The sequence below is a fragment of the Sciurus vulgaris genome, assembly GCF_902686455.1.
Source record: "Sciurus vulgaris genome assembly, chromosome: 13".
In the NCBI taxonomy this organism is placed as follows: domain Eukaryota; kingdom Metazoa; phylum Chordata; class Mammalia; order Rodentia; family Sciuridae; genus Sciurus; species Sciurus vulgaris.
This window is the reverse complement of record NC_136474.1, coordinates 15,748,865-15,771,122: the sequence shown is the minus strand read 5'-3', so window position 1 is coordinate 15,771,122 and position 22,258 is coordinate 15,748,865. Positions and strand designations below refer to the sequence as shown.

General features: G+C 47.9%; 1 pseudogene across 1 annotated transcript; it reads right to left on the bottom strand.

The window, feature by feature from the left end:
• Positions 1-7,069: 7,069 nt before the first annotated feature.
• LOC306642579 (RAB6-interacting golgin-like) lies at positions 7,070-8,797 on the bottom strand (annotated as a pseudogene). Its single transcript has one exon. The product of its transcript is annotated as an RAB6-interacting golgin-like (transcript).
• Between the last annotated feature and the right edge of the window lie 13,461 nt (positions 8,798-22,258).

Here is a 22,258-nt window from a genome sequence, read left to right as displayed (position 1 = left end):
ATGCAGTTTCCTTCCTATGGAACGTGCCACTGTGGCTTTTATTTATTTTTTTAATTGCATCTTCTATAACGTGTTGCTGTAGTCCATGAGCAAAAATTGTCCCCAGGGGATTTGATAGAATTAAACACTTTGACCTTTTCCATACTAAGCAAAGAGCTTGGGAGAGACCATCACAGTGCCTGGGACAGCCAACAAACCAGAGCAGAAATATTTCCAAGTCATCTTGCACAGGAATTGGGGCCTGAATTCCAGAGTCAGATTAAATCAATTCCGTGTTTATTCCATTTGATCCCTCTCCCAAGTTCCAGAGGAACTCCTGCTCCATATGCAGTGCTGAGCACGGAACCCAGGCCTCACACAAGCAAGACAGGTGCTCTCCCATTGAGGGGCTTTCCCAGCCCACAATCCTGGAATCTAAGAAGCACAGGAACTTTCCAAACACCATAGCAGTTTATCATTTAAGCAGTTTCCCTCACCACCTGCCCATTCTTGTTTCTACAGCTTTGATTCACTACCTGATAATCACAAAGCAACTGTTGCCAATCTTGACTGACCTGGGCTTAGAATTTATCCATTAAGTCCTGAGTTCTCTATTCCATGAATATTTTAACAACATCGACACAGGTACATTAAAATAGGGTGGAATCATAATCTAGAGCTTATGTATGGTATTATATTGACATTAATCAATATTACTATTGTATATTTATTTTCTTATTTTTCTTCTCATATAACTTTATCACATAAGACGTAGTCCTGCTACGCGCAGTACACTACGTTTCAGGTTGAGTCCTTGCGGCTCTGTGAGTGGAACCCAGGGCCTCCACGTGCTGGGCAAGGGCTGAGCCTTGGAGCACATCCCCAGCCCTGCGTTTCAGTGTGTCTGGGTGTTCCACATCAGGACGATAGGACAAAATGGGTGAACAGAGGAGGGGAGTCGGTGGGAAAGGAGCAAAAAGAAAGCATTCTTTTGTGCTTTCCGTGTGAGAATGGCAAAGGCCCAGATGCACTCAAGGCCGTGGGGCAATCTCCCACCCCAGGGGCGCAGTTCCTGCTGGCATCTTGCATGTGCTTTGCTGGCCCTTGGTCTCCTGCCATTGTGGCTCCCTTCCTCCCCAAGTGCCCACGGCACATGTCTAAAAGCTGGTCTCTGAGCACCCTCTCAGCCCGGGTAGTCTGCTCCCCTGGCTGATGGAGGGGGCCGCATGCACACCGAGGCTTCCCTGGTGGTCCCCTCCAGTCAGTAGGGCTGTCCCTATTCACAGAGGCATCATTAAGTGCCTGCCCCTCTCTCAGCCTCCCTCCTTGATTTCCTAAACTGCTACGAGACACCCATACCTCTCAGCCCTGGTCTCCAGGGGCCGCCCTGAAATGTTCACAGCTCTGAACTATGTATGCATCTGGCCTGGATGCTGTCCCTCTTGGTGGGAGCATCGCTCTCAACGCACTGAAGTTCCTCATTTCCTGTGCTTGTGGGTCAGGGAGGATTGCTCTCTACTCTTTACCAAACCTCACGTCTCTGCTTTTTAATTTAATTTAATTTAATTTTTTTTGGAACTGAACTCAGAGACACTTAACCTGTCTCAGCCCGTTTTATTTTTTTATTTTGGGACAGGGTCTCACTGAGTTGCTTAGTGCTTAGTTGCTTAGTTGCTTGCTTAGGGCCTCACCAAGTTGCTGAGGCTGGCTTTGAACTTGTGATCCTCCTGCCTCAGCCCCGAAGCCCCTGGGATGACAGGCATGCCCCACTGCGCCGGGCTGGTTCTCTGTATCTCGAGCAGCTTTCTGAACAACAAGAGGCGATCTTCATTCCTGCCCCTCCCAACCTGTGGCAGGGTGGGTGGCTGGTGACCACGTGACCATGGTTCTCAGTTTTGACCATTATAATCTTATGAGGTGCTGTTAAAAGAGGGTGTGCTCCAACCAGTTCCAGAAACAAAGCTATAGACACAAAATCTCTGGCGGACAGGGTCCAGGTGTAGGTGTCTTTTAGGGGTCCTTCACCAACCGCAGAATGAAGTGAGTGGCTTCTCAGCAGGCCAGGCTGTCTCCCCTCAGCTCTGTGAATGGTGTCCGTCCCCCGAAGGCCGCTCTGGGCTCCTCACAGGTTCACCTCCTAGAATTCCTGTTTGCTCAATTCCACTTTTTTCCTCTCTTTGGGAATAAAACCCAATTTCCAGCCCCAAGAATCTTTGAGGGAGCCCGTGGAGACAGGTTCCCAGTTCTCACCAAAGGGATGTGAATTCGAGTTTAGGGGAAGCTTTTGGAAAAACTGTCCTTGGTCTCAGCTTGACCCTGGGGCATGGACCCTCCTCATTTTCTGGCCATGATCATGGAGGTGGCCACACTGGGAATTTCATAGCCACCTGCGGCCAAGAAGGAACCTGCTGGTCGGTAAAGCACCACACTGGTGCTGGGACGGAAAGAAGCGGATCCAGGAGGAGACTGTGGATCTGCTGGATCGGTCATCTGGCTCTAGCCTGCCTCCAGACCACTCAAAGTGGCCTAAAGAGAGAGCAGAGAGCAGGACGAGAAAACGGGAGGGAAGGAACGTCACTCCGTGCCAGGCTGCTGGTGCCAGTCGAGGTCCAGGATCAGCCACATTCTCCTAAACGGTTGGACCGGGTCTTTTCCACCTTCTCTGTTGCGCAGCAGTGTCCAGTGCACAAGGCCCAGCGTGAAGGTTCCGAAGGCCAGCAGCCACTCTTACCCAACTACCTATCTTCGCCCAGATCTGAAAATTAAAATCGAACATCACATTTTTACCAGTTTAGAAACTGGTCCATTTCCTCTACTTTCCAGAATTCCCATTGTGTTGAAAGTAACTTCATTAGGTTCTCTAAACCTCTAGAAGCATCCAAGTAGAAGAAATTGAATTTTCAATAAATACCCATTTGCTCTCGGGAAAATAGTGAAAATGGCAAGTCACTGCACAGTAATCTTACAATACTGCATTATTTTGGTCAAAATAATTGTCACTAATTTTTAATGAGATAAAAATGAAGATTTCTGCTTTTACACTTATACATCCACAACCTGTAAAGTCACACGGGACTGTGGACATACATCCCTGCAGTTTGCACTTCACGCTGGAAAGACATTCACACTTGCGCTTGTGTTGGGACTAGCAGTTTTCCAGAGCAGAGCATGTCACACAAACCTTAGCATGTGCCTGATTATTTTTTCCACATCATCTTGGACACTGCTTTGGATTTCTTCCTAGAAACCAGAATCTGGGTATACTGCTCTAAAACAAGCACAACGGAAAGGGGAAGTATTTCATTCTTACCCAGTGTTTTGGGTCCCAGATGTCAAAGGGGTCCTCCTAAGGGAAATTATGAGGACATATGATGGATTTATTTAATGCATGACTATGAACTCACATTAAAATGGATTCACTGCTCAACATTTGGAGAAGAAAAGTGTCTTAAATAACTAGGGAAAATATTGATACACTAATATTAAGGAAGAAAAACATTTCAAAAAACTTATCTTTGTACTCCTTCAATTTTGATAATTGCTGTCTTGCTTTTCCTATTATTCTAGAGGTCGAGGTTTTATGTTTGTCCAAATGACTATACTATCTACAGAAAGTTGTGTTTCGTTTTTCATTTAAAACAGCAATGGCTTTGTGTATTTCTGACAATAAACTGTTGTAATTATTTAAAAGAGAGGAGAGTGCTATTTTCAGATAAATGGGATTAGAAGCCTCACGTAGCAACTTCTACAGAGCAGTAGTGGACGTGTAGGAAGCCCTCTAGTTGTCGCTGGCTCTTTGCGGTTCCAGAATCCGTGGATATTTGTCACCGCCTGCAGCAACAACTTGCACGGGTCTTATGGGTGGTGGAGTGGAAACTGAGCTACTTCTTTCTCTTTAGTGCACTGCTTTCTTGCTTGTTTATAGAGGATAGAGGAAATGAGGTTTACTTGCTTTGAGAGGAGAGAGAGAGAGAGACCCCGCTTATCAGAGAGAAAGACTTTGCTTAAGAGAGAGAAACTTTGAGAGAAGGACAGGCTTTGCTTAGAGCTTAGAAGGAGAGAGGCCTGCCATGCCTTAAAGTCCTGCATCCTGTGAACTAAGGGTGTGTCTACCTAAGGTCCCCTAGTGATGCGCTCAGTTCTCCGTTCTACGATCTGCCTTCCGCCGCTGCCTGCTAGCTGCTGTGCCGTTTTTTCCTACTAGCTGCCATCGGGCGTTTCCTACCTGCTTTCGTGTTTGAGTCGTCTTCTCCTGCTTTTCTTCTGCTAATGGCTGCTGTCTCTGTCTCGCTCACCTACGCTTATATCACCTCCAGGAGGCGGAGAGCAGGGCCACGCCTCTTACGCAAAGATTAGGCGAGACGCTCCGAGCAGGCAATTAGTGTTCGAGAACACATGTGCACACATTGTGTGCGTGGTCGAGAAAATCACCTGAGTGTGCTTATGTCAATTAACCTCCTTGCTGCCGATATGATCAGGCGCCATCCCAGCGCCGCCAACATGGCACAGCCCCCAACATCTAGTTAATCAGCAGGCCCCGTTGGTGCTCAGGGGACGGTAGTGTCCTGGTTACGTTGTCCTTTCAGGACTGAAGCTAAGAGAAGTTAGACTCTGGTGAAAGTAAAGATTGGCCATAGTTTTATTATTGTAAATTCTCACCAATTATTTCTAGGAAAGTGATAGATGTGACAGAAATCTCTCATGACATGCAATTTTAAGCAGGAAACATGGAAGTGTAGCTGGTTCTAAGATGCCGTTATTGGCACTCGTGCGAGGGAGGCTAATGCTCTGTTGCTGTGCCGGATACCGACTGCAGTCTCCTCTCCTCTGCTTCTATGTCAGACCGCGGCAGGGAGAGGGTAGGACGGGCTCCCGTGTGACCCACGGACTCAGAGACGGCGCCCTGATCCATACCACAGTCCCCTGGGGTGTGCTTGAGGACATTCACCCTAATGTTCCTCTGCCAGAATGCTAAGATGCAACTGTGAGAAAATACCCTCTCTCATTTCAGCCTCCAACCCCGTAGCAGGTGGGGTTCTTAGAGGGATGGCCCCGTGACAGTGTTTGAAAGGAGTACTTCAAATAGGGACATAACTGCCAGTTGCCACCTTAAGTCAATTTAACAACAGCCTTGGGGACAGATACTCCTCTCCAGCTTCTGGGCGTGTGCAGGGCTGGGTGGAACCCGGGCCTTGGGCACTCGGGGCAAGCACTCTGCCTCTGAGCTACACCCCAGCCTCACATGGCTTTCTAAAGAGCCTTCTTCACTGCAGTGACATAAACAGGTGCGTGTCCAGGTGCAGCTTTGACCCCAGGACCAGGCAGGTTTTCGGCACCTGGGAAGCATTCATGAAGGCAGCAGGAGAGAGACCTCTGACTTCCAGGACATCTGTACGGCTCCGGGGGACAGTGGTTTACAGGAGCCAGTGGGCAGTATGGTCACGTGCTCAAGCTCTCAGGGCTACTGGGAAACTGCAGGATGAACCAGAGCCAGGGAAGGTACTCATGGAAGTAGAGGCAAAAACCTCAGTATCTCTAGGAGATCCTCTGTAGAGGTGGAATCCATAGAATGCACAACTTTAAACACCAAATGAGTCAGCAAGACAACAAAGACCCACCAGGCAATGTTCTTTGTCATGATAGGATCAAGTGTCTGTAACTGTTTTTTAAGTCTAGCTAAGAAAATAACCCCGAGACATCGTCTGCCTTCATCTGTCTGAATCCCAATAAGAAAAGAACAGACGGAAGACTGAAGTCACTGAGTTCAGTCCTACAAGACTTAAGTTCATAATAATGAGGAAATAAAAATCAGGATGAACCACTGCAAAGAATCCTGGATTTCTTAGGACTATCTGAAATTTCAGAAAATGTGAAGTGTTAAGACTAGAAACCAACCCACCGTCCTTCCACTGTGACCTGTAGCAGGACAGCGGTCTCTTTACTCATGCCTTCATTTGTATTCCTAAGTTAGCTTGAGCCAAGGCCACCGCTGTGATCTCTCGTGTTGTCCACACTGCTCAAGTCTCCCTGCCCTCCGGGGCCCCTGTCCTGGGCCCCCTCCTTCCACTCACTGGCTGCCAGCCCCCATTGGCTCGTGGGAGACCATATCCACATTTTTTTTTAAACGATATTACAGAAATTTATTTGTTAATAAAATTCTCGTATAAAAGTGGATGACTGTATCTACTAGGAGATCCCAAATGCATCACTGACACACCTCGCCCCAACAGACATCTTTTGAAACTCGTGTTTTTAGGGTAAATGAAAAGTCATACTATAAATCCATCAGACTGATTTACTCCTTAAAAAAAATAAGACTGTCTTGAGCAATGAAGCTTTCAGTTTTATGTATGACATCCATAAATAAAAACATAGGTCCTATATAAATGCTTCTGTTGAGAGAGGTCAGTAATGAAAATTATACTATTAACTAAATTACATGCAAGTACAAATATCACCCAAACTACCAAAAGATAATATCCTCAACCAAACCCACTTAAAAATAGTATGTTCCAACTTTTCAAGAAACTATTATAGATAACATTATATTCTTTCTTATCTTTTTATAGTAGTTCCTATTCTAAAAACCTAAGATGAAATTATTTTTATTTTGGGGAATTTCTGATAAATAGATCATAATTTAATGTAATAGTCACAGATTTCATGACAAAGCTACAATATTTATATGCATCTTCACAGATAGCACAATGTAGTGGTCAAGTATTAGCAACAGGTAATTAACAAAGTATTAAAGTAATAAAATGCTTTATGCCAGATAATTTATATTCAACATACAAAACATACATTTACAAGTAACATTAGAAAGAAAATACATCAATTTTTTGAAAAATCAAAAATAGCAATAAGATCTTCCATATTATTTTCAGCCTTATGTTAGAAATGTTTTCACTGTCCAAATTAACCTGATCAATGTGTTATTTAAAAAGAGAATAAATTAAAAGTAAAGTTACACATACATAGGACTTTTATATACATATATGTGTGTTTATCAACTAACAAAAATTCAGATGGTAAACTAAAACCATTTAAAGGCCAATTAAAGACAAAAGTAGTGTTGCCTAAAGTGGTTTTGTTCTTTATATAAAACTACTCTTCATAGCATACACTATACTATAGCACATACTATGTAGTTTGGTATATAAACTACTATTTCCAAGTTGAATTTTACAACTCTAGTAAGATCAGGAAGACCTGATCTTCCACTCTTCATGCATTAATTTTTGTGTCTTTAATTGATTACATTCCATTTTCAACACTTCTCCCAGGAGAAGTTAGAGTGTCATTAGGTAATGAGTGTCATTTTAAATTTACTTTCTGTATTTACTTGGTCTAAAATTACTCTAACCATGTATTTTTTCTTCTACCCTTTTCTTCTTTTTGTGGTGCTGGGGCTTGAGTCAAGGGTCTCATGCTCTTCATCCTTTAAGACACTTATTTAACCCAGTAGTAAGGGTGAAAGGAACAACTGGTTGAAATCAGGGTGAAATATGCCCCTGCTATAAGACGATCATCATTTGGGACTCTGCAATGGCCAAACATGTTACCCTACTAAAATTAATCACAGATTCAAAAATTAAGTTTTAAAGAGGCCCTTTTAAGAGACCAGGGCATAATCTATTGCAGAGAATATACTTCACTGAACATCATATTAGCTAAAAAGAACACTGGCCCTTCATGTGGCCAGAGCAGCTGGCACATCATTGACCCCTTGGTTTGGGCAGTCTGGACTCACATGGGGGAAGCTGCTAGAACTTGCACGCTGTTTGTCTACCTCCAGGGAAGCAGACTGCTCCTGTGGCTTTTTGTCCTCTTTGGCACTCTCCTCAGCAGACTGACGTGGCCTCTCTCCAAGGGCCTCATGCTTCCCTGCTTCTGCTTCCTGTTCACGAAGCAGTCTTTCCACCTCTACCTCGAGTTCCAAGGTCTCCTCATCAGCTTGCACATCCAGATGCTTCATCAGCTCCTCCAACTTCTTGGCTTTCCGAAGCTCGTTCTGCTGTATGATTGTGCAAAGGTGCTCAGTGAGTTGCTCCTTTATCTCAGTCTTCCGCTGCAGATCTAGCTTTGCTGTAATGTACTCAGCTTCGGCCCTGTCAAATCGCTTCTGTGCATATGAATAGTCCAGGCTGGCCTGATCAATCCGGTTCCTGAGGATTCCAGTGTCAGCAGATACCATGTCATCTAAAGCCTGCAACTCCTTCTGGATCCGTTTTAATTTCATGGTCTCTGCCTGAGTTCTTTTAGATCTTTCTGCAATTGCTTTAGCCAAAAGAGCTTCTTACATTTATTTTTTTCTTCCATTAGTCGCTGTTCCTGTTGGAGGACTTCCCAACGAGATTTTTCTTGCTAACAATTCCACTTTCTTTCTCTCCAATTTGGAATCTGGCTTTGGGGGTAGGAGCTCGACTTTCCTGTGACCACCATGGGAATTCTCGAGTCCTGCTTCCCTTCCCTGACTTTTAATACCCTGTGGTTTTCCATCACCAGCAGGAGAGGGGACTGTAAGAGGACTAGGAAGAGTAGGGGGGGAGAATGTGGGTCTTGAGTGTTAAGTCTGTTTTGGAGCAGAAAGTAGCTGCTCCGGAGGTAATGAGCCTGGTCCATCTTGAAGTCCAAGTTTCTGGCTTTGCTCTATCCCAGGGAGATGGCGTTGTGGTTCAAATGGATCTTTGTTCTGCTTCAGCCTCCTCAGCTCCTCCTCGGAGAAGCCCGCCCAGCCCTGAGCCACCGGCCGGGCGCCGGCAGCCCGAGGGCGCCCCGCTCGCAGCGCCCGGACTGCCAGCACCCATATCCACATTTTGATTCGGGTAAGATCATGACCTGGGGTCACTTCTCCCCTTACCCTTCCACTCGGAGGATCCCTGTCTGCACCCTGCTCCGCACACACGTTCCCATCAGCGAAGGCCCCCTAACGGACGCTGGGTGCACATGCTGGGCTGAAATTTAAGTTTAAAATACATCCAGCATGAACTTTAACAGCACAATCTTGAAAAAGTATTCATTAGTATTTCCCCTGAGCAAATCGTGATTCTTACCATTCTTCACTAAGGTGTTTCCGTGCAGACGAGTCATCAGATTCCAAATCCGGCTGGGTCCTTAGTGGCTCTTAATTTCTACTAAGCCATCAAGCGCTCGCTAAACCACAGATGATCGGAAGTAGCACAGTGGGCAGGGGTTGTGTCCGACTGTGGCGGGCATGCCGCAGGAACTTGGGCCAGAAGCTGCTGATTTCTCCCTCCAGGGCGGCTGGTTTTTCGGTGAGAAACTCTCCGTGATGTGCCGTCCTCAGAGGCTATTTCAAACTTGAAGACAGCAGCTTTGGATGTGGTTTTTAAACTCACTGATGCAGAATTGTTTCTGAAGTGTGATGGTTTGAATGTGGGTATCCTCCAGAGGCCCCCTGGGTTGGAAGGCTTAGTCTGCAGGGTGCTGGGGAGAGGTGGGAAATGTTTGGGAAGCGGGGCCTCATGAGGGCCTTGGGCATTGGAGCAAGGCCCCTGGAAGGCAGTTCTCTTGGGACTCATTGGTAGCTCTCATAAGAAGATTACCAACTGGGCCCTGACCATTCTCTCTGAGTCCCGGCTGAGGATGTGATTTCTGGCTCTGATGCCCACTCCCACTATTGCCCTCTACTATTCTCCATGAGGTCCTCACCAGAACTGAACTGACAACAGGCACCATGCTCTTGAACCTTCAGAATTGTGAACTAAATGAACCTTTTCTCTCTATAAAATTAGCTGCCTCAACTATTTTGTTATGGTGATTGTATTAGTTAGGTTTTCATCCCTGTGACCAAAATACCTGACCAGAACAAATTAGAGCAGGAAAAGCAGTAGGGCTCACAGTGTCTGAGGTTCAGTCCATGGACGGCCTCTCCACTGGTCTGGGCCTGAGTTGAGACAAAACATCATGGCAGCAGGGTGTGGTGGAGGAAAGGGGCTCAGCTTACGGTAGCCAGGAAGCAGAGAAAGAGAGGAAGAGGACCCAGGGAGCAAGATAGATCCGAGGGCACACTCCCAGTGACCTACCTTCTCAAGCCACCAGCCTCCTCCACCTGCCTATGGTAATTCCTAGTTAGTCCATTCACATTATTGATCCATCAATGGGTTAATCAGTCATTTAGGTTCCAGCTCTCATAATCAAATCATCTCACCTCTGAACCATCCTGCATTGGCACGCCAGCTGATTAATATGTAAAGCATGAGGAAAAAAGAAGTCACGCAGTTCTGAGAGTCAAGCTTTCAGAGGTCAGGTGGTTTTGCCCTTCCATTTCACTTTCCTAAGAAACTGGGGTCTGCAAACCTCATCAGGAAATGTCATGGCTGCTTAACTGGGAAATGCTATTGGAGACCATAAATAGATAGCAATATCTGTTTTGGCCTTGTCGAACACATAAAATAATGTATCTGATGCTTTGTTTCAAAAATGTTCAAGCACACTTCACCTTGACAGCCAAAGGGTCACGAGGTCTCTGCTAGCTCCCTGCCCGCCCTTGCCTTCTCACAGTAGCCAAGCCGACGCTGAGCAGCCGCAGCTCCAGACTTCTTGTTTGTTATTCTCTCTACCTTTATTCAAGGCCTGCTGACTCTTCTGAGGGAGAAAGGCAGTGTGGCGTCTGGTGTCTGGTGGGACCTGCGGCCTGAGCATCTGTGCTCTCTGCTCTGCACACCAGGCACCGCTAATACAGGGGCAGAGGCCAGTGGAGGGTGGGAATTCCCAGAAATTGTCAGGGAAGATGTCTTTGGCCTTGAAGGCTCTGGAGGAGTCTCACACTCTGACAGAGACTCAGCCTGACACTTCCAACTGAGAGGCCCCGAGACCTGATTCATTTCCAATGGATATGTGGCCTATTCACGGTGGACACCAAGCTCGGGATTTTTAGTTTTTTTCTTTTTTAAAGTAACTCTTCTTCATTGTTAAAAAAAAAAAAAAAAAAAAAAAAAAGAACTCTTTTTATAAAAGTGTGGTGGATAAAAAGAATAAATAAAAGTTTCAAAATCCTATAAATGAAAACTGTTTTAGGCAGGCTTCCCCAGAGAGACAGGACCCATACACAGATGTAAGACAGGATGGCACTCATGCTGTTACAGAGGTGACGAGTCTCACTGCAGGCCGTCTGCGAGCCAGAGGCTGAGGGTTCAGTCCAACTCTGAAGGACTCAGAACCCGGAAGCCATGGTGTAGTTCTCAACCCGAGGCCAAAGGCCTGAGGAGCGAGCAACCACTGGCGTGAGTCCTAGATCCAAAGGGAACCTGGGGTTCTGACCTTCAGGGGTGGGGGCAAGAGTGCACCAGCTCCCAGGGGCAGATGGGGTAGACCACCTTCTACTGTTCTTCTGTCTAGGTCCCAGGCCGATCAGAAGGTGCCTGCCCCATTAAGGGCAGGTCTTCCCTACTGAGTCCCCAGGCCAGTCTCCTCCACAGTAATGGTCTGTGGTCCTTGTATCAATGTCCCTCACAGACAAGCCCGAGACGTCTGGTTATTCCTTAATCTCGTCCAGTTGACACTAGAATTCACCATCACGCCGATGGGACTTATGTATATACACAGGTACATAATGTGTACACAAAAGACTTTGGAAGAAGATACTGAAATAGTAACCATGGCTCTGAACAGAAGTTTTATTTCCTTCTTTATTCATCATTTCCGTGTGTTCCAAACTGTCTGCAGTAAACGTATGTGTGTAGCTTTATAGTCTTTGAAAAGAAATAAGTGTGCCAAAATGAAAACGGACAGCCCACACGAGAAGGCGGACCTCGGGGTCTGGGAGTGGCTGGCGCAGGGTCCCCGGTAGTGAAGTCCGATCGGGCCGTCGCAGCTACGGTAGGTGCTCGTTATCATACTCAGAGTCTTTAAGACAGTTTCTGCTGTAACTGTGCTTTTTGTAGTTTCAATCGGGAACAGCAATTTAAGATATTTTGTTGTGTTTCCCTGAAAGGGATCATGAACGTACTCTTTCCTACATCATGACAACTAAGCTCTTCAGCGTGCATGTTAATCATCTCTGCTGCTGAAAACAGTCTCTTTGAATTCATGGGGAAACAGCAGAGGCTGAGGATGATTGGCAGTGCCTGTGTGTGCTTTGAATGCTGACTGGGATGTCCGTGCCCCTCGAGAATCTTCCATCCAACAGGGGAAGGGAATTCTGAATGGCTGTAGCAGATGAGAACCAGCACGTACCATGCAGTCTGAAGGCGGTGCTGTGGTTCCAGGGCACCCTTCTAAATCAGGTGTTGTCAGTGTGACAACATAAGGTGTGGGCCCTCTAAATCAGGTGTTGTCCATGTGACAACAGTAAGGTGTGGGTCCTTTAAGAGATGATCAGCCTCCTCCCTGCAGAGGGGGTCAGAGCCTACTACAAGAGGCTTCATGCAGCACCCTGCTTGCTTGCCCATCTTCCTTCCACCAGGCAAAGATGCAGCAAGATGGTTCGTCCTCACCAGCCCAAAGGCTAGCACCTTGACCTTGAACTTCCCAGCCTCCAGAACTTTGAGAAATCGGTTTCTGTCCTTTATAGATTTCCCAGTCCCAGGTATTCTATGATAGTAACACAATCAGACCAAGACAGGTGGAATCCATAGCCATGGTCTGTGGTCCTTGAATCAAGGTCGAGAACATCTCTCCAAAATTCCATCTTTCTTATCTTCCTAATGATTTCTACAATAACAGTCTAAATCTCTGTTGCATTTACTGTGATAAACACCTTCCTTCCATTATCTCTATAGACCTCCGGTTTATATCACGTCGCTGTCATCTTACAGATGAGGAAGCCCAGGCTTCGAGGGGTTACATCGATGTGTCACAGTGCATGAAAGAAGCAGAGCTAGGCTCTGACCAGGATAGCGGCTATTGTTAGATCACACGGGGGAGTAAGTCAGAACACCCCAAGAAAGAGGGTACCTCAGCGATGCCGCCGCTCTGCCTGCTGAACTGCCCCCAGCCAGCAGAAAGCAGCTATTAGAAACGTCCATTCCCGAAGGGGAGCACTCGTCCTGGGGTTCCCCAGCCTCGTAAGCCCCACGAGGGCCTGCCTGCACTGGCTGGTATCTCGCGCTCCCTGGAGTGGACGCCTGGCCCCAGGAGCATTCGAGGAGGAACGGGGTTTGGCTCACCGCCTCCTCCCCTGCACCGGGGTCTCCTGCATTCCCCAGCCCTCTTTCCCTCTCGTTCGCCCTCAGGACGGCTCACCCTGGGCCTGGTGGTCCAGGTGGGTGCGTGGGGCAGGTGTTTCCCAGCTCCAAGGGCCACCAGGGGCCACTTGGTGCTTTGATCGTGACCTTGCTGCTCTGCCACAGCGGCTTATTTCTAAACTGGCCTGGCCTGTTTTCCTTCCCCTTCTCACTCTCCCCTCCCTGATCTCAGACAAAGCTAGGTCATCCTTCTGCCAACCAGGACCGAGTGCCCTGTCCTTGAGCTCACGCGCCACAGGAATGCAGGCATTCTGACTCAGGACTGTGCCAGAGACCTAAGGCACGGCTCTCTCTCAAGGCTGCAGATGAATCACAGACCCTGATGGAGCCCAGCTGGAATGGAGCCTTTGAACCACCTTTTTCAATTCACAATAGTTAAACTGTACAACCAGACTAGATGCCCTTCAATAGATGAATGGATAAAGAAACTGTGGTATATATACACAGTGGAATATTACTCAGCCATAAAGAAGGATATCATGGCATTGCAGATAAATGGATGGAATTGGAGAATATCATGCTAAGTGAAATAAGCCAATCCCCAAAAACCAAAGGCTGAATGTTTTCCCTGATAAGTGGATGATGATATATAATGGGGGTGGAGGAGTGGGGGGGGGTGAAAGAAGAATGGAGGAACTTTAGATTATGTAGAGGGAAATGGGGGGGTATGAAAAATGGTGGAATGAGACAGACATCATTACCCTATGTATACGTATGATCACACAAATGGTATGAATCTACATCATGCACAACCAGAGAAATGAAAAGATGTACTCCACTGGTGTACAATGAATCAAAATGCAGTCTCTAAAAATAAAATATGGTTTTAAAGAAACTGTTTCACAGAGTTAGGTAAATATCATTAAAATAAAATTTTAGAACATAAAAAAAAAAAAAAAAAAGGCTTCTGTTCCCCTGACAGTTAGAATCATAGGCTCTGGGACAGGATCTCCTGCCGTTTCTCCTTTGTTAGCAAAGTAATACAACTTCTTTTCTGTTTTCTCAAAACCTTGTCCTTGTCGCTGGATAGGCATCTGTTGGGGGCTGTGCTATGTTGGCGGCGCCAGGATGGCGCCTGATCACATCGGCAGCGAGGAGGTTAATTGACATAAGCACACTCAGGTGATTTTCTCGTCCATGCACACAATGTATGCACATGTGTTCTCGAGCACTAATTGCCTGCTCGGAGCGTCTCACCTAATCTTTGCGTAAGAGGCGTGGCCCTCCTCTGCGTCCTGGAGGTGATATAAGCGTAGGTAGAGCGAGACAGAAACGGCAGCAGCCATTACCAGAAAAGCTAGTAGAAGAAGACACACGCGGGGCAGCAGCCAGAGGGAAAAACACGCTACAGCAGCCATTAGCAGAAAAGCAGTAGCAGAAGACACGCGGCGCAGCAGTAGCCAGAGAAGAAGACACGCCACAGCAGCCATTAGAAGCAACCAGAGGAAAAGACAGAGCAGCGAGTAGGGGCAGCTGCGGAAAGCAGATTGCGGAACGGAGAACTGAGACGCATCACTAGGGGACCTTAGGTAGACACACCCTTAGTTCACAGGATGCAGGACTTTAAGGCCTGGCAGGCCTCTCTCCTTCTAAGCTCTAAGAAAAGCCTGTCTTTCTTTCAAAGTTTCTCACTTAAGCAAAGTTTCTTTCTCTCTGATAAGCGGGGTCTCTCTCTCTCTCTCCTCTCAAAGCAAGTAAACCTCATTTCCTCTATCCTCTATAAACAAGCAAGAAAGCAGTGCACCAAAGAGAAAGATAGAAGTGCCTCAGTTTCCACTCCACCACCCATAAGACCCGTGCAAGTTGTTGTTGTTAATCCATGCAATATCCATGGATTTTGGAACCGCAAAGAGCCAGCGACAGGCATCGGGGACAAGGACCAAGATTTCACAACCCAACCTCCAGCGCCACTCTTGGGACCTCTTTTTCCCTCCTTGCATTTGTGCCTGTTTAAGAACCCTCAGGTAAGCTCGTCCTGGAAGCTCCTTTTCCTGTTCATCCAGCTGGACAAGGACCAAAGCAAGGTCAGGAGTGCTCCATGTCCAAGGGAGATGTAGGAAAGGGGCCCAGAAACAGAACCCCCACAGGTCCATCCTCTTCAGGGCAAATTCGGTTATGAACAAATTCTAAAATGAGTTGTTGTTTTTCCATAGCACAGAAATGTCTGGGTGTGGAACTGGGTCCTTTATATACGTCACAAAGAGACTTGTACAGGATCTCCCAGCCTCATAGTTAACATTTGAGAGGCTAGCACATTCTGGACCACTGACGGGGAGTTTCCATTTAGAAGTCCAAGAGTCTCAGGGAAAGGCGGGCCTAGCTTCTGCTGGACGAATCCTTGGAGAGATGAGGGAAGCAGCTGACCAAGACCACCAGAGACGGCCGAGGCCAGGACGGTCAACACCCACGGTGACGGTTACCGGCCCTAGACTTGCACTGATGGGCTGGCTTCTCTGCATCTCCACCCCACCCTCCCCTCGTCCTCCCATGAGGACAGGGTGTCCGAAGGCCAGAAGTTCCTCCTCAGGTGGGCTGGATCCAACATGGCTGCCAGTGGCCACCAGCTGCGTTACAATCCCATCTGCAATCCAAAGGACACATCCCCAGCCCATGACAGCTGCCAAGTGCCATGATGAAGACCAGAAGGGACCACAAAGGGAGCACAGAGAGGTGCTGCCCAACCCCTGGAAACATCGTACCATTCTGAGAACAGACAGGGATGTTCTTCCTCCTGTGAGCCTGTCCCTCCTCCTCACTGCTTCACCCCCTCACCTATAGCCGCCCAGTCCCCCAGGGCAGGCAGTTGGTCTGAGTTTACTTCCCACTTCTGTTCTTGGCCAAGAACGAATATCTCCACTGCTCGGTCAGCCCTGGACCTTGTCATGGGTTCCAAGTTCTGAGAGGGACATGGACCACGCCATCGAAATCAAAAATTGGTAGCAAGACCACCCTCTCCCTCTTTCTCAGAGTGAAACTGTCCCCTTCTAGAATAGGATGTTCTATGTCATTATCTCCTTTCTCCTCTTGCTAGGATTTTTTTAAAAAAATTTCACGCCTTTTAAAAAATGTCACGCATATGCAAAAATAGAGAGGCAGTAGAAGGAGCCTGTGTGGACCCCTCGTTTCATTTCCTTCTAGCAGGTTGGAATGCTTATGTCTCCCAAATGGATCCGTCGAAATCCTCCACCCAGAGCTGATAGTAGTAGTAGGTGGAGCTTTGGGGGGGTAACTGGGTCCAGAGGGAGGGGTCCCCAATTGTGCTTAGCACTCTTCAGAAGAGTCCCCAGAGAACTCGCCAGCCTCCTCCAAACCCGCGCCTCCAGCCTCCAGAGCTGGAGAACTCTGTGTGTGTCTGTGAAGCACCAGCTTCTGGTGTTTTGCTCAGGCAGCCCAAGCCCACTGAGACACCAGGGCGGGTTACGTTCCCATTCTTCTCGCAGGGTCTTCCTGTTTTTATTCCAAGGATCTTCTTTTCATTTGAAAATGCAGATGTACACAAGGCTGGTCCACTCCTTTCCCTTGGCACTCCGCCTACCCACCATGCAACATGGCAACATGGATACTTCTTATTAACTAGAAGACATGTCAGATTTAAGGAAGTGATAAAAAGAAAGGGGGGGGGATATTGCAGATTGTCTCACTATTTCTGATCAGATTCCAAATGGAAAATCCGGGGAGCCCCCACCCAAGGTTTAATTTCCAATTACAGCCTTTTTATTTGGTAGAATTGTATCCGATCCATTAAAAAGTTTCCAGTGTGCAGTTCTTTGTAAATCACGCATTATTCCAACAATTCTGGCAAATGCTGTAATTTAGAAATGAGCCATGGATGAAGCTTGTCCACGTTCCGTCAGGCAGGGGGACCTCCTGCCTCATGTGACGTCTGACCCACTTTCTGTGATCCTAAATGTTGTCGAGGTAGACACAATCAGCCTTTCATTTCTCATGGATGTAAAACATGTAATTTCCCCCAATTACAAAGTTGCTTTCTAAATGTCTTTGTTCATACTGGATGGTTACTTTCCATATTAAGGCAAAGTACTCTCAACCAACGACCTAGCAGACGCAGCAGGCTGTGACTCAAGGGGATTTACCAGTGGCACATTTCTTTTGGAATTAATCCATTTACTGGTAGGAGACTGACATTTAACTAAACCCCTACGGCTGATATATAAAACCTCCAAGGAAGGTAAATTATTTCCAGGAACAAACCGGGTATACCTTTGTGCATCCTTTAAGCCTGGGGCTTCTTCCTACATTCTAACCAGCATCTCATGACACTCTTGTGCTGTAAACATAAACCACAGCCCAGTCACCATGGCAACAACTTGCAAATAATGACATGCTCTGCAAAAGGAGTTCTGGGCACAAGGTTTATTTTAAATCATAGAAGTAAACAGGACGGTGATCGCAGATCTATGGGTTGTATTTTGCCTTTTGCTTGGTTTTAATTATGTGGCCTCAATTATACAGAACACTTTAGCAGAATTAATCTTTATAAATGAGGCAGAGCTTCTCATCATTTGATCATTGTGGCAAAACCAAATTGGAAATCCTGCACTCTGTGGATTTCGCGGGACACTGTTGAGTTACTTCATCACAGAAGAAAACACTTTTAGGTAGCAAGTACTGATGATCAAGATCAAAAATAGAAGTGATGGTGGAAGGAAGCAGTGCCTGGGGCCCTTGGGGGACTCCCCTGCTTAGGCCTGGAATACGAGGGTGCAGCTGACCCTGCTAAACAGCTGGCTGATGTGCCAGGTGTGCAGTTGATCTCAGCACATTTCCCTCTCTGTCCAATGGGCCAGAGAGCAGAGATCTCTGAGAGTTCAGGGGTAAGAGCAGGGACAGCCACCAGCAGTACGAGAGACGTATCGAATGTGGCTACAGGGTCACCCAGGAAAAGCTCTCAGACCTCCCGGAAGGTCACTCTATACTGGCCGGAGACTGTTGCTCTACATTATAAGGGGACAAACTTTGGTTCCATTATTTGTTCTGCCGCAGAGACGCCAAGTTTAAACTTCAACCTCTAAAGTGACGATTTCTGCCATTTTAATAGCTATGTCTGGCTGCTAACCACTTCTGAAAGGAATCCCAGCGATTTCCCAGGGCACAGAGCAGCACAAAGCTTAAGTCCATCTGAGAAATGACTAAATGTTAAACCAATCTGCTGAAGGATTTGCAGGTTTTATGTGAATACAGGTTTCTTCCTGGGAAGAAATGGAGTTGGCCTTCTAGGAAGTGTTATAGGCAGCAAAGTAGCCCCAGAATGAGCTCTGAACTTCCCTTTGGATGAGGTGGCAACCCTCACCCATGGCTTATCCTGGTTCCACTGGTGGGAGACTGAATATTTCATATAAGTCTTAGCTGGGACAGTCTTCAACCCTGCAGAGAAACCAACAGTGACAAAATTAGAGTATGGAACAAAGGAGGAGGAGAGACCAACTAGATGGAAAAGAAACGCAAACCAAAATGGAAATGAGTAAGACCAAGGAAGGCTTCTCATTGCCTGAAATTCATTCTAGCGAGATGAAGAAAATCTTTTTATGTGCCTAATATAGTTGTCGGGATGAACTTTGTAGAACACGATCATATGGCACATGAGGATGTGAATCGCGCCTTTGTCCAGTGTATCCACTTGGTATATGCTACCCGCCCATTAGAGAGCAGCCGTCCAGCTTGTCAGATGACCCTTGTGATACTGCAGCGCTTGCGTTCAAGTAATCCCTACTCTACCTCATTCAGTAGTTGTTCTGCTGCATTTATTAGTTACTGTTGTTAATCTTGTACTGTACTGATTTATACGTTGAGCTTCATCACAGGTGTGTATGTAAAGGAAGAAACAATATATCTGGGGCTCTGCTCCATCTGCGATTCCGGGCAGCCATGGGGGTCATAGAACACATCCTATGCTTTTAGAGGGGCTATTGCACTCGCTGAATTTATAGTGAGGAACAACTGACTGGGACACGGAGGAAGCTCCCCGTGAGGCAAGGGAACGGGCAGTCAGACGGCAGAAGATGGTCAGTATGGAAAATGACCGGACAACAAAGCCTTTTATGCACCCTTGATGCTGAGACTCGTGTGGACAGAAGCAAACAGACTCATAGGGTCGAGGAGTTCCAACCCAAGGTATGGAGTGACCTCGTAGCTGCAGTTCTCTGTGAGTCAGCCAAGGGGGGATGGAGAGGCCAGCTCTGTGTACAAGGTGTGCCCACCCAGCCGGCAGACCTCGGCGCTGCCAGGCAGAAGACAGACAGACAGGAGGACTGTCACCAGTGGTTACTGAGGAGCCCTGACCTCCCCTGTGGTGGAAGAAGGACCGCTCGGTTTTAGATTCTGCTGAGCACAGTGCTGTGCCCTACGAACCTGTCCCCACAGTCCATGACAAAGACAGGAGAGGATATTACAGTCATGCATTCATGTCTTCAGAGTGTACTGAGGAGTGACAGTTCTTACCGCTAGGGACACAAAGCTGGAAAGGACAACTCCCTCTCTCGAGGGCGCTCACGGAGGAGCGAGGCAGAAGGAAGAGACAGTGCAGGGCATCCCCAGGTAGAGCAAGTCTAGAAGGTTCCATGTGACTTTAAAGTTGTAAGTTTTGAGTCTGTTCTTTAAACATGAGAAGCTTGCTTAGCAGGCAAGGGCAGGCGTCCCCACAGCCCTGCTCCTCAGCCACCAGGTCCCGGCCACTCTGGCTCCCTGCCACCTATGGAAACCTCCAGGCCCCTCCAGCCTGGCGTCTCCGTGTCCTCTGGGTGCTCCTGGGTGCTTCTGGAGAGGCTTCTGGGGTGCCCCTGCCCTGCACCCAGCTGTACATGAGTTGCCCCTCCAGGAACAGCTCGAGCCAGCCTGGGGGGAACTGCTCATTCTGCTCTGTGCCCTGCCTTGAACCTCCTGCAGCCTCCAGGAATGGGGTCACACACCCACAGGAGGCAAGGTGGACACAGGACGGTGGTGCCACCTGTCTCCTCAGGGACCAGAGGGAAGCACAGGAGCCAGACCCAGAGGGAAGCACAAGAGCCAGACCCAGAAGGCGCCGTGTCTGCTGCCTCTGCAAAGAAGACGGTCCAGGGAGGCCTGATGGGAGAGACCCAGGGGGAGCTTGAACTCGCCATCCTCCTTACTGGGCCTCCTCAGTAGCTGGGATGGCAGGAATGTGCCACCACACCCAGCTTGCTTTTCTGATTCTCACCAGCAAGAAGCAAGGAGCAGACGCTAATTGGAGAAGACCGTCAGGGCCACCTTGCTTCACAGAGGAGCAAGCTAGAGCAGGTGGCTGGGTGCACAAAGCCTGAGGCGAGCGAGGAGAGGACCCGTGAAAGTAGGTGTCTCCTCCAGTCTCCTGCTCAGGGCTCCTGCAGGGGAGACTGGGGTGGGGCACAGTAAGCTCTGCTGGGGTGGCGGAGTGGTGGGATGGCAGCTGCTGGTGCGGATTTTCCTGAGCTGTAAAGTTTTCTCACGGAGGTTATTTGTGCAAATACCTGGCCGCTTTGCCATCGAGTCTCACCTCCTGATCTAAGGTCAAATCAAGATAAAAACCAAGCCAGGCATGGTGGCGCATACCTGTAATCCCAGCAGCTCAGGAGGCTGAGGCAGGAGGATGGCACGTTCAGAGCCAGCCTCAGCAACTTAGGCCCTAAGCAACTTGGGGAGCCCCTGTCTCTAAATAAAATATTTTAAAAAGGACTGGGGATTTGGCTGAGTGGTTAAGCTCCGAAGGTCAATCCCTGGTACTAAAAAATAAAATAAAATAAATAAGAAGAAGAAGAAGAAGAAGAAAGAAAGAAAGATAAAAACAAATAGTAGTTGTGTGTGGGAACTGGACCTGGAGGCTGGGGTCGAGGGCGAGGAGAAAGAAGGCCGAGGCCTTGGGTTAAGCACAGTGAAGCCTGCCTTGCTCCTGGTCACCCACCCCTTTGTCTTCTTGACCGCTGTGATCAGCCACGCTCAGGCGCATTCTCTTTCTGTCTTCTGTTCTAACCTGGCACCACCTTCCATCCCTAACAGTCTGTGTAGGTTTGCAGCAAACCTTAATTTTATAAGTGAAACCCACATTCGAGTATACATTAAAGAGCACAATGGTCCAAATATTTTAGTAGTTTCCCAGGTTATTTAACTAAGTAGGACGGCTTTTCTAGAATGAAGATGAACTTGGTTACCATCTTCTCTTTATTTATACCATGTATTAAGTGTAGCTGGCCAGGTTCAATGGTGCACCCCTGTAAGCTCAGATAGGAGGGAGGCTGAGGGAGGAGGATTGCACGTTCAAGGGCAGCCTCAGCAATTCAGTGAGACTTGGTGGAGGAATAAAAAATAAGAAGGGATGAGAGTGCAGCTCAGTGGAAGAACATTTGCCAAGCATGTATGAGGTTCTAGTGGGAAAACAAAATAAAAAAGGAAAGAACAAGAGTGAGAGAAAGAGAGACAGAAGAGAGAGGGAGGGGGAGGGAAGAGAAAGAGGAAGGAAGGGAGGGAGGGAGGGAGGAAGGGAGGGAGGGAGGAAGGGAGGAAGGAAGGAAAGAAAGGAGGAAGGGAGGGAGGGAGGAAGGGAGGAAGGAAGGAAGGAAGGAAGGAAGGAAGGGAGGGAGGGAGGGAGGAAGGTAGGGAGGAAGGAAGGAAGAAAGTGAGGAAGGAAGGAAGGGAGGGAGGGAGGGAGGGAGGAAGGGAGGGAGGAAGGAAGGAAGAAAGTGAGGAAGGAAGGAAGAAAGTGAGGAAGGAAGGAAGGAAGGAAGGAAGGAAGGAAGGGAGGAAAGAAGGGAGGGAGGGAGGGAGGGAGGGAGGAAGGAAGGAAGTGAGGAAGGAAGGGAGGAAGGGAGGGAGGGAGGAAGGGAGGGAGGGAGGGAGGAAGTGAAGAAGGAAGGAAAGAAGGGAGGAAGGGAGGGAGGGAGGGAGGGAGAGAGGGAGGGAAGGAGGAAGGTAGGGAGGAAGGAAGGAAGAAAGTGAGGAAGGAAGGAAGGAAGGAAGGGAGGGAGGGAGGGAGGAAGGAAGGAAGGGAGGAAGGAAGGAAGGAAGGGAGGAAGGGAGGGAGGGAGGAAGGAAGGAAGTGAGGAAGGAAGGAAGGAAGG